Below are 12,541 nucleotides of genomic sequence, written 5' to 3'. Positions count from 1 at the left end.
TTTGGGTAAAATAAAATGTAAATGACATATAATTAATTTAAGAAAATTTAAATTGTATATATTTTATAAGCATTATATATCATAAAATTTTAATAGTTAGATGTATCATTGCCGAATCGCACCCTATAATTTTTAAAAACCCGTATCCCCGTACTCGTATCGTATCGCTCCCGCATCCGCACCTCCGTACCTATGCAACATAGCTTAGGGGCAATGGTTAGCCGGAGCTTCTGAAGTTTTTCCACTCTTCACTGCTTTTGTTTTGCTTTCTCGCTCATTTTTCTTTAGACGGGTACTCTTTTTCCTTGCTAAGGATTTTCCCATTGAATTTTTCCTCAGTAAGGTTTTAACGAAGCCCGGCCCTTAGTCTGCTTTTCTGTGCTTTCAAGGGTTTCCTTAAGTTTGCTTTTCTTTTTCTTCTTTTAATAAAATCGTTATTCAATCAATTAAATTATATATAACAAGTAGAATATTTTTCATTTTAAATATATCTCTAAATGTCAATCTAAAATTAAATTTAATTGCAAAAAGAAAACAACAAATATGTTTAAATTTATATTAAAATTAATATAAATTCTACTTTTTCAAATTATATTTTGAAAAATAAAGAGTTCTAAAATGAATTAATATAATCTAACTCTTCTTAGTTGCATTAAACATTATTATAATTAAAATATAGTATATAACATAAAAAATTATATCTAACAAAAACATAGGAAATGAAATAAAATTAATATATATAAAAAAGAAACAAAGAGAAAAAAAAATGGATCTTCAACACTGAGAGGAAGGAGAGAAAATAAAAGGTTTAAAATTTTAATGAAGAGATAAATTTTATTTAATTATATACTATTATTTATTATAAATTTATTTTTGATAGTTTTTATATCATATTAAAGATTTTGTCATGATCTTTAATTTATGATGCATATTAAATATTTTTTTCGTGAATCAAAGTTGACGATGTTTAAAAAAAAATAAGAAAAAAGATAAAATTGATTGGAGAAGAGAGAAAAATTTGGTAGAAATTTGGTGGGTGAAGATAAAAAATGGAGAAAAAAATAGCATTAAAATTATTTTTTATATATTATATAAATTATTTTGTTAAGATGTATTCACATGTCACAAGTTGAGTACGGATGTTTTAATTCGACTCTCGATCTAGAAGAAATCGGTATAACCTTTTTCACTAAGGTTGCGTTTACTTTGGTGAATAAAAATTTATTCATGAAAAAGGAGGAATAACAAAAATTTATGCATTTAAATGTCTCATTCCTTTTTCAACATGATTTGACACAAAAGAGATGCTCACTATTTTTCCTTTCTCATTTTCACTTCAAGGATGAATAATATTATCACACCAAAAATAGAGGGATAATATTATCCATCTTTCAAGTGAAAATAAGGAAAGAAAAATTTTTAGCATTTTTTTTGTGTCAAATGTTGGAAAAGAAATGAGACATTTAAATGCATAAATTTGTGTTGTCCATCCTTTTCCATGGAAATATTTATCCATCAAAGTAATATTTGTGTTGTCCATCCGTTTTTTTCTGTTAATGAGCCGGGGTTGTTTAGGGACGATGGTTCGGCCGGAGTTTCTGAAATAATCCCAACTCAGCTCGTTAACAGGGTTTCTTAGACGAGTACTCTTTTTCCTAACTAAGGCTTTTCCCTCCCGGGTTTTCCTTAGTTAGGTTTTAATGAGGCTCGACCCTTAGTCTGCTTTTTGTGCTTTCAAGGGTTTTTTGGTTTTCCGTTTCAATAAAATTTATCCATCAAAGTAAACGCAGCCTAAAAAATCAACATTCCACTACTAAACACGCCCGTTAGCAAACTATAATTTTTATCTCTTTTATTACAAATCATTTTTCTCGAGTTTTTTTTTTTTTTTTAAGAAACCACCCGAAGGGTGAGAGGTTAGGCAGACCCCCAATCTATAAATAATATATTTCTAATTAATTATTATTAATATTTTAAAAGGGGCTATAAGAAATAAAATGGGGGCTACGAATAGAATCACCCTTATTATAAGAAACAATAGGGCCGAATGGCCCTACTGGGCATACAAAATCAAAATTTAGCCTCAAATCTTAAAACATCAAATTTTAGCCATTAATTAGGCGGTATGCCTAATTTGCCCCTTTTCCATCGCACTCCAATGCTGCCTCTTCCGCCGCGCTGAACTCAAATGGCCTCCGAAGTGAAACCGCCGAGCTGCTCCACTATCCTCCGTCCTTCAATTGTCGTCGCGGAGTTCTGAGCCTGCCGTCAAATGCTCTCACGAACCGGAGTTTAATCTGCCAGCACCGCTTTCGCCGCGTCGGAGTGGTGAGATCGTTCGCCACCACGGCGGAGTCGGAGGCTGACTACGCCGCCGGCGAAGGAGCACCAGGTGTCGACAGATCTGATCTGATCTGTAGGCGGCGGCGACAGATATGATCTGATGAGGCGACAGCGGTGGATCTGATCTGATCGTTGCGCCGCCTCCTCCATCGGCAGATCTGATCTCCACCTTCTTCGATTTCAGCCATCGACAGATCTGATCTGATCTGGTCTGTGCTGCACGTATGGCACTTATGGCACTAATAGTGCCATAAGTTCCATAAGTGCACACTTCCCCCTAGGGTTTAGATATTCCATTTAGGGTTTAGATTATTCATTTGGGGTTTAGATGTTCCATTTAGGGTTTAGATTATCCATTTAGGGTTTAGATGTTCCATTTAGGGTTTAAATGATGTTGTTGTTTCTGTATTTGTGCTGATGACCATTTTACTTAGTTTTATTTTGAATTTCGTTGGCACTTATAGCACTAATAGTGCCATAAGTGCCAAAATGACTATTTTACTTGGTTTTATTTTGGATTTCCAATGGCACTTATTAGTGCCATAAGTGCCATTGGAAATCCAAAATAAAACCAAGTAAAATAGTCATTTTGGCACTTATGGCACTATTAGTGCTATAAGTGCCAACGAAATTCAAAATAAAACTAAGTAAGTGCCATAAGTGCCTAACCCGACCCGGCACGCGACCCGCGTGCCTGATCCTACCCAGTCCGCCTCATTAAGGGCAAAAACGTCCAAATCAATAAAAATGGCCAAAATTTGTGTTTTTTCAATGTGTGGCCATAAATTGTGTTTTATGCTTCATTTTGGCTACTTCAAAATTTTACTCTTATTATAATTAGTCAAATATAACCGTTTCTCGATTGCCAAGGAATGGATAATGACTCAATAATATGACAATAGTTAATTAATGTTGCTAAATATATTACTTCAGAAAAAAAATATTGCTACATATATGGTATACTATCGACGTGTACCTATCTAGGACCACTAAATACATCAATAATATGACAATATAGTTAATTAATGTTGCTAAATATATGGTATACTATGGGTGTGTACTTATCTTGGACCACTAAATACCTTTAGTGGGCTAAGGCTTGGTGGGCAAAAACTCAAGGGCCCATTATTGCTAAAGTTTTTTTTTTTTTTTTTTTTTTTTTAACTTATCATTGTTAAAGCTATGTAATACTCCCTCCGTCCCTGAAATGGCTTCCTCTTTGGAGACGGCACGAGTTTTAATAAAAAGTTGTAAAGTGTATTGATAGTGGAGAAAAAGTGATATAATTATTATTGGAAGTTGTGAAAAGTGTTATAATTAGTATTGGGAGTGGTGAAAAGTGAAAAGTAAGAATAAATAAAGTATAATTAGTGGTGGGGTAGGTTTCCAAAAATGGAAAGAAAGAAAGAGGAAGTTATTTGGGGGACGTCCCAAAATGGAAAAAGAGGAAGTTATTTTAGGGACGGAGGGAGTATAAAAGTGTGTGTTTGGTAGATGAATTACACTACAAGATACTCGACATAGGCTTGTTCGTGTAAGAGCACCTCCAATGCTTGTATCTTCGGTTGTGTCTTAGGTGGTGGTCCTCACCTAAGACACAGCCATCCACAGTCCTTGTGTTTTAAGTTGTGTCTAAGATCTTAATTTTCAAAAAATTTCCAATTGTATATTTTAATTTTAAAATTTCAAATTTTCATTAAAAATAAAATTCAAACATTACAACAAAAAAATATTACACAATTTAAATAATAAAAAAAATACATAAAGAAAATATAGAATTTTAAAAGAAAAAAAAATTGAAACCCTACCGACCCCACCCCACCCAGCCTTTTTTCCCTTCTTTCTTCCCCACCTATTCACTTTATTTCCTTCTTTCTTCCCCACCCAGCCGCTTCCGCCCATTTATCCTCTACAAATTTTTTTCCTAAGTTTTTTTTTTTTTTTTTTCCATTTATCCATTGCTCTTCAATTTTTTTTAATTGTGCGCGTCCGCCGAACGCGCCAAATCCCATCGCCCTTCGCCCCGATTCGCCGCTAAGTCGCGGCCTCGACCCAACTGAGGTCTCCAGCGCGCGGTGTCGTCCCTCGCACCGCGTCAACCCAGGGCCTATGCTCCGCGTTGGAGATGCTCTAAGAACTAAGACCATATGCTTCAAAAGTTTTACAATAATAACTGTTTTGGTTCTCTTCAATGCATATCAGAAACTTCGCTGAGAACAAATTTAGTTAGAGCTTTCCATACTTGATAGAGAAGATGAAACACCTCCAACATCGGCAAATAGCACTATGTTTCATAGGATGTGCTTCTGAGAATTCCAAGTATTCTGTATGATTATTGACTAATGTTTTACTCCGTGTAGGAATCTGAGCCACAATTCATCATCTAGATCTTTGGGAAATGTGTTTGCTGGCCTTGAGAGTCTTGAACAAATGTATGTTACTGTTGGGTCCCGAAGGGTTTACTGAACAGGTGTATGGGGGGAGGGAGAATACACCTGTAGGCTATTTTTGCGAAAAACAAACAAATCAATCTTCAGTTGGCAAACGGTTGTAGACTGATACTGAGGAGGCTTCAGTATTTTGATTCCAGTCAAGCACAGAGCTATAACTGATATCCACGTAAGGCTTCAGTCTAGAGTTTGTAAAACATAGTAGAGTTACAAATCTTACTGACTATCAGTTGATTGGTTAGTTAGACTAATAACTCAGCAACGGAAATTTAAACTTAATTCAAATAGCCTTTAGAAAGTTTGTCACTTAATAAAATCCTTAGTTACACTTTTCAGTTAAGCAAGTTCAGTAATAAAATAGACTTAAGCACAGAGAAAGATCAACTGAAAGCAAATAAAGAAGACAAGGATTTTTACGTGGTTCGGAACAAGTTCCTATATCTACGGCCAGATGATCGATCTGACAAACATTATGGCTTGTGCTTACGGGTGCACAACAAACCTTGAACTGAAAATCAAATTTTCAGTACCAACACACTGAGTTGGATTTCTCGCTCACTCTTAGCACGCTAAGACACACAAATGCTTTTTCCAGCATTTGTCTAAGATCTCTGGAGTCAGAGCACTAGTCTGAACTCATCTATACTCAAACACTCTTTTCGCTCAGTTGAAAAGAGGTTTGAAATCTTCCAACTAAGATTACTGAGAACAGGCTCTCAAATAATCGATTCTAGGCTTAGGATATAACATGGGTTGCCTACATTTCTAAGAGAGTTTATGTAATCAGTATGACTGATTTTACAACATTTGTGTACTCTCTTTTTCGATTCAAAGTTTTGTCTAAAATAAGACTGCTTGTGATTTTGACAGAGCTTCAGCGTAAATCTTTGAATCGGTGGTTATTGAAGGCGTTTCTCAAGCTCTATTTATAGGTGAAGTCCCGAATATATCCGTTGGAGAGACGGTCTTCAGGATTTTAGTCGTTGTGAGACATTCCGTGCTTTGGACTGAGGCTTCAATCTTCTTAGCTCTTGATTGGTTGAAGGTTTGAATCCTTTTTGTCCTTGGAGCAGGGCGCGTCTGAATTTTAGCACGAAAAAGAAAAGTTGGTGTACTGGAAAGGACGATCTTCATATCAGGTGCATTTAATGCTGTTGCGGGTGCCAGCGTTTCATTTTGATGAAGAATGTTGACTGATATACTCAAGTTGAAGCTCCGTTGTTTACACGTGTTTGCACGTGAGACTCGAGTTTAACTGAAGAATCAGTTAGAGCTTTTGTCATTCGCTTGAATAGTCGTTGTCTTCAGTTAAATTGTCTTCCTATTTAACTGAACGTCTCTAGTTCATGGTGTCCTTCGTATCACCAGTGTCTTCCTTCAGTTGTTCTATCTTCAGTCGAACTTTGATCTTCTAAGTCTTCAGTCTTTAGTTTCTTCGGTCTTCGACAAGGAGAAACTTCAGTTATCTATAAACTCCAATCTAGCTAAAAGATTGAACTCTAACAGTTGAGTTCAAATAAAGAGGCTAGTCTAGAGAAAATAAAACTAAGGGTTTTGAGATCATCAAAACTGGGATAAGAATATTTTTCTATTTCCCAACAGTTATATTGCTACATTTGCTGAAATTCATTTGATCATTTTTCAGTTTTGAGAAAATGCATACTTTTTTCACCAGGGATTTGTCGTTCAATAGCTTCACTGGAAATCTACCTATCCCGATCAAATCTATGTCAAATCTTAAAAACTTGTGAGTTTGTTTCTCTGTTATTGACTGTGAAAATTACATGAAACTGACATGAACTATTTCAGGTGTTTGTAGAGCCATCAATTTATTGGATCAATAATTTTCTTAGCTAATCTCACTCCCATTGAACTGTATGTAAATCTAATAATTTTTTGGAAATTATTTCCACTATATTTAGGTGATTATGCACTAACCAATCCCAATTTTCAAGGAGATTGAAGATAACCATTCCAGTGGTGTTATTCCAGGACATTTCAGTGGTGTTATTCCAGAACACTTTCTCATCATAAAATCAGAATTTCAAACATCTTTTAACATAGAGCTTTCTTCTTCATAACCTATTAAAACCATTAAAAGAATTCATTAGTTTCCATAATGAACTCCAACAGATAATAATAAGCATGAACTATGTATTAAAATCCATAAAAAAAACTCTCAAAATATGCGTATAAAATACGCCTAATCTAATTCCCCCACACTTAGACAATGCTCGCCCTCGAGCACAAGAAAAAAATAATAGGAAAGATAAAACACAAGACAAAACTCAACAAACTAACAAGACCAACTATGGCAACAATCACAACAACAAAATCTCAAAATTAGGACAAGATACAATCATCATTTTCCTCAAACCATTCTTGGAATCAACAAATATGTGCATTCACCCCTTCATTCGAGTCAAAAGTGTGCAAATCGATCCAGTCTCACCAAGTTCGCTCAAATCTCTCAATATCAAAATGCAAGGTGAATTCACATAATGCAACTTGATTTTATCCATTATAAGTTTGCCACTATGTCAATATCTTCAATCCCAAAACGAACTCATTCATGAATCAACAGGTCTTTTCACAAGGTTGTAATGGAGGTAGGGTGCATAGGTAGGATAACAAAAGTGGATAAACAAGGCTAATAAAACCAACAAAATGCAAGTAGTTCACCACATTCGAATCCCAAAATCAAACTCAATCAAATCAACCCTCATTCACAATATATAGGCATACAAATTCCAATATCCTCTTTAACTTCTTGCTTCTGTTTTTCTTTTTCCCTTTTTTTTTGCAGATAGTACTGTTCACATTTATTTTTGAACTAAAATCATTGTTGTGGTCCCGGAGGGTTGACTGGACATGTGTATGGGGGAGGAATACACCTGTAGGCTATTTTTCACAAATCAAAACAAACTTAACCAAATTTCAGTTGGAAATAAGTTGTAGACTGATACTGACAAGACTTCAGTAATCTGACATCAGTCAAGTACATGGCTTAACTGATATCCACGTAGGGCTTCAGTCTATAGTTTGTAAAACATAGTAGAGTTATTGATCTCAGTAACTATCAGTTGAGTCGTCAGTTGGATTAATAACTCAGCAGCAAAATTTAAACTTAGTGCGAATAGCCTTTAAAAAAGGTTTATCACTTATAAAATCCTTAGTTACACTTTTCAGTTAATCCAGTTCAGTTGGAAAATAATTTTAACACAGATAAAGAAAAACTGAAAGCAGATAAAGAACACAAGGATTTTTACGTGGTTCGGAAACAACATTCATATTCCATGGCCAGATGATTAATCTGACAAACACTCTGGGCTAATGCTTCAAGGTGCACAGAAAACCCACCAACCCACTCTCAATTGGATTTTTCTCTGACACTTAGCACACCTTGACACTCTCGTGTCTCGCTAAGGTCTTTGGAGACAGAACCCTTGGTCTGAACTCCCTCTTGGCTTACCTGGTGCCAAGGAAACCGATCTATTTAGTTTTTTGGTACTAAACAACCACTCAAACACTCTTTTCGCTCGACTGAAAAGAGGTTTGGACTCTTCCAACTAAGACTACTGAGAACTGGCTCTCAAGTAATCCATTCTAGGCTTAAGATAAAACAATAAGTGCCTAGTTCACTAAGAGAGTTTAGGTAATCAACTAGACTGATTTTACAACAAGTAATTACTCTCTTCTTCGATTCGAAATGCTATCTATGGAATTGCTGGCTCGTAAATTTGACAGAGCTTCAGCGTATGTCTTCGAATCGGTGGAGATTGTTGGCGTTCCTCAAGCTCCATTTATAGGTGAAGTCTTGAATAGATCCGTTGGAGAGATGCTCTTTAAGATTTCTGCCGTTGTGAGAGGATGTCACTTCTTGGGCTGAGGTGACAATCTTCAAATACTCCATGTAGCAAACATTTGAATTGTCTTGTCCTTGGAATATGTCGTTTCTGCATCTTTACACGCAAGGGAAAGCTTTAGTGCTTGCAAGGACGATCTTCAAATCTTCAGCATTTAATATTGTTGTACTTGAACATTTAATGCGGCGTGTCCAATACTCTTCACTTTTGTTTGATGCAGAATGTCGACTGGTACTTGACTTAAGCTTCAGTTCGACACTGATATTGTATTTCACGAATATCTTCGACTGGTAACTGTAGTCTTCCAATCAGGGTGCATCTTTCGGTCATCCAGTGCAAAAGCTTCAGTAAACTTCCTTCAATCTTCGGTCTTCAGTCAGTTTATCTTCAGTCTTTGCCGCTCCAGTTAAAACTAATGTGGACTTAAACACTTAAGCCCCTGAAAAGAATAAAGACAAAGAGGCTTTCTAATAATTTTGGTATCATCAAAACCAGGAGGTTGGATATCTTTTTGTGTCCCAACAATCATAGCATCACCTACAACCTCATTCTTAAACGACCTACAACCTCCTTTGTCAATTTCAATCCTCATTCATTCTAACCAATGCATCTTATCTCAATCAACCTTATTCCTCCAACAATATAATATCACAATGCAAAACCACTTGCATCGTGTTGGAAATGGACAAAACTTGGCTAAAATTTTTGAGGCTTTAATCATATAAACAACTGAAAGTGTCAAGACTTCAAAATGGCTTACTAGTGAATATTGAAAGGTAGGATATTTTTAAGGCCAATGACACGTTCATTCCTAATGCCTAAATCACTTTCACAAATGAGTCCAATTTCAAATTTTTTAATTATGACAACATGGCAAACCGAATATCAAGAAGTCAAGTAGGGGTGTGCATTCGGTCATATGATTCGGTTTTTGCTAAAACCAAACCAAATCATATTTTTGTTCGGTTTAAAAAAAATCGAATTGAACTGAATTAGCCGAAGAAACCGAACCGAATTAACCAAAATTTTATAATTAAAATCGAACCGAACTGAAAAACCGAATTAATCCAAAAAAATCAGAAAAAAATGAAAATTTGAAAAAAAAATGAAAATTCTGAAAAAATAACTATAAAATTTAAAAATATATTAGAAATTAGATATTATAAAATTATAATTAAAATATTACTCCCTTCGTCCCACTTAAATTGACACTTTCCTAAAATAGTATGTGGTCCCTACTTTCTCTACACACATAAAATAAGTGGACCATACCTACTTTACACTCTTAACCTAATCTTCTTAATCTCCGTGCCCAACTCAAAAGTGTCAATTTAAGTGGGACAAAGGGAGTATATTGTATGTATGTATGTATGTATGTATGTATGTATGTATGTATATATATATATATATTATAAATATAATTATGCTTTTCAGTTTTATTCGATTTTAAAAAATTTGAACCGAATCGAACCGAAAAACTGAAATTTTATGGAAAAAAATCGAACCGAACCTAAAAACACAAGAAAATCGAACCATATTTTAAAATTTTGATTTGGATCGGTTCGATTATTTGGTTTTGAATTTTTCGCTCACCCCTAAAGTCAAGTATGAATAATACTCATCGAAAACAAGCAAGGAGCATTCAAATTGTTGCTCGAAAGGTTGAATCATCACTATATGAGTGATTTCCAACAAAATTGATCAATTTGTATATTCGTCATCCTCAAACACATATGAGTTTCAACACATTTTAATATCATCCAAGTAAACAACCAAACAATCAATATCAATATGCTCATCCTAACTAATCAAAATGCCCGCATGATATGTTGCCACAGACAGAGTCACAAATACCAAAAGATAACCAAAATAAAATGAGCACACAAACTCAAGACAAAAGACATAAAACTTTCCCAACTCTTAGAAAACACAATGTCCTCATTGTGTGGGGAAATACTAAAACAAAGACACAAAACATAGAACACATAAAAGATAAGGGTAGGGGTGGAAAATCGGGTACCCGCGGGTACCCTACCCGCAAAATGCGGGTACCCGCGGGACGAAAACTGCCGAAAACGGCACCCTCACCCGACCCTCTTTTCCGATGCGGGTACCCGAATACCCGCAGCGGATACCCGCTGCGGGTATGAGGGTACCCTCACAGTCCCGCAATTTTTTTTTAATTGTAATTTTGCGGGTTTTTGGTCCCGCTGGAGGGTATTTCGTCCCGCGAGAGGGTATTTTGTCCCGCATTTCACAAAAAAAAAATTGAAAATATCCTTTCTATTTCATCGATTATCCATAAAACCTGTGACGAATAAAATTCCTAATATTGTTAAATAAAATTATTTAATTTAATTTTTAAATTTTGGTTAATTGGTTTAATTCCTAATATTATTAAATAAAATTGGTTTAATTCCTAATATTTATTGGTTTAATTCCTAATATTATTAAATAAAATTCCTAATATTATTGGTTTAATTCCTAATATTATTGGTTTAATTCATAATATTTATTGGTTTAATTCCTAATATTTATTGGTTTAATTCCTAATTGGTTTAATTCCTAATATTATTAAATAAAATTCCTAATATTTATTGGTTTAATTCCTAATATTATTGGTTTAATTTCTAATATTTATTGGTTTAATTCCTAATATTTATTGGTTTAATTCCTAATAAAATTGGTTTAATTCCTAATATTTACTTTTGGTTAATTGGTTTAATTCCTAATATTATTAAATAAAATTATTTAATTTTTGTTTTTTAAATATTTATTGCGGGTATGCGGGTACCCGCGGGTACCCTCTACCCGCGATTTTTGAGGATGCGATACCCGCACCCGACCCTCCACCCGAATTTTGCGGGTATCGGGTACCCGATACCCGCGCGGGTATCGGGACGGGTGAGGGTATACCCGATACCCGCAACCCGATTTTCCACCCCTAGATAAGGGGGAAAAAACGAAGCAAACTAAAAGAACTTCCATGAAACTGGATCAATTTTTAGGTGGTTTCAATTTCCTCTTTGGTAACTTTACAATTGAAGGCACAATTGGTTTAATGCTGGTTAGTATGGGCATACCGCGCGACAGATGCCGTGCGAGTGAGAACTTCATTGGTGGAGTTCAACTGCACTTTACACTCTTGAATTCCATCACAACATTCTGGTTGTGCTTCTTTATCCTTCTTGAATATCTCCACAATCTCATTTTCATCTTCTTTTTTCTTGTTTTGAGGCAACCTGAAAAAATAAGGAAAAGAAATTAGTGCTTTAGAATTAGAAATTTTAGATTCAACACTTGCATTGGAAGAAGAGAAATTTTCATATTGTTGTGCCCCTTTGACAACTTCATCTTTCTAAACTCTTTCTTGCTCTTCCTTCTCCTTTTCATCTTCATTAGGCTTTGGATCAAAAAATTCTTCCTCACTCATTAAATTCGCAACATAAACATACTCATTGGGATGTGCTTTTGTTTGAGATGGATGTTTTTCTTGATTGACTTAGAATTTGTTCACTTGAGTGGCGAGTTGAGTAATTTGTGTGCACATACTAGTGTGGCAGTATAATATGAATAGGAATTTTAACTATAAAATTTCGTTTGAGCATAAATGCTACAACACCGAAGTTTTGCATGGATGACATAAATTTTGTTAAAAGTAATTTGATTTATGGCGGAGATAATATGAAAAAAAAGGCTAAAACAATTTGAGATGAATATATTTTAAAAAAAATATTTTGCGAAACAAGGATATATAAAAAAATTAATTAAAAGTTTAAAAAGTCTTTTAGACTAATAGAAACTTGAAAGAATACATATCTAGATAATTTACTGGAATTTTTAACTAGTGAATAATGTTCATTAGATAAAAAAAATGTGTTT

This window comes from Salvia miltiorrhiza, unplaced genomic scaffold (genome assembly GCF_028751815.1).
Source record: "Salvia miltiorrhiza cultivar Shanhuang (shh) unplaced genomic scaffold, IMPLAD_Smil_shh fragScaff_scaffold_79, whole genome shotgun sequence".
In the NCBI taxonomy this organism is placed as follows: domain Eukaryota; kingdom Viridiplantae; phylum Streptophyta; class Magnoliopsida; order Lamiales; family Lamiaceae; genus Salvia; species Salvia miltiorrhiza.
The sequence above is the reverse complement of the archived record's forward strand: the minus strand, read 5'-3'. Positions refer to the sequence as shown.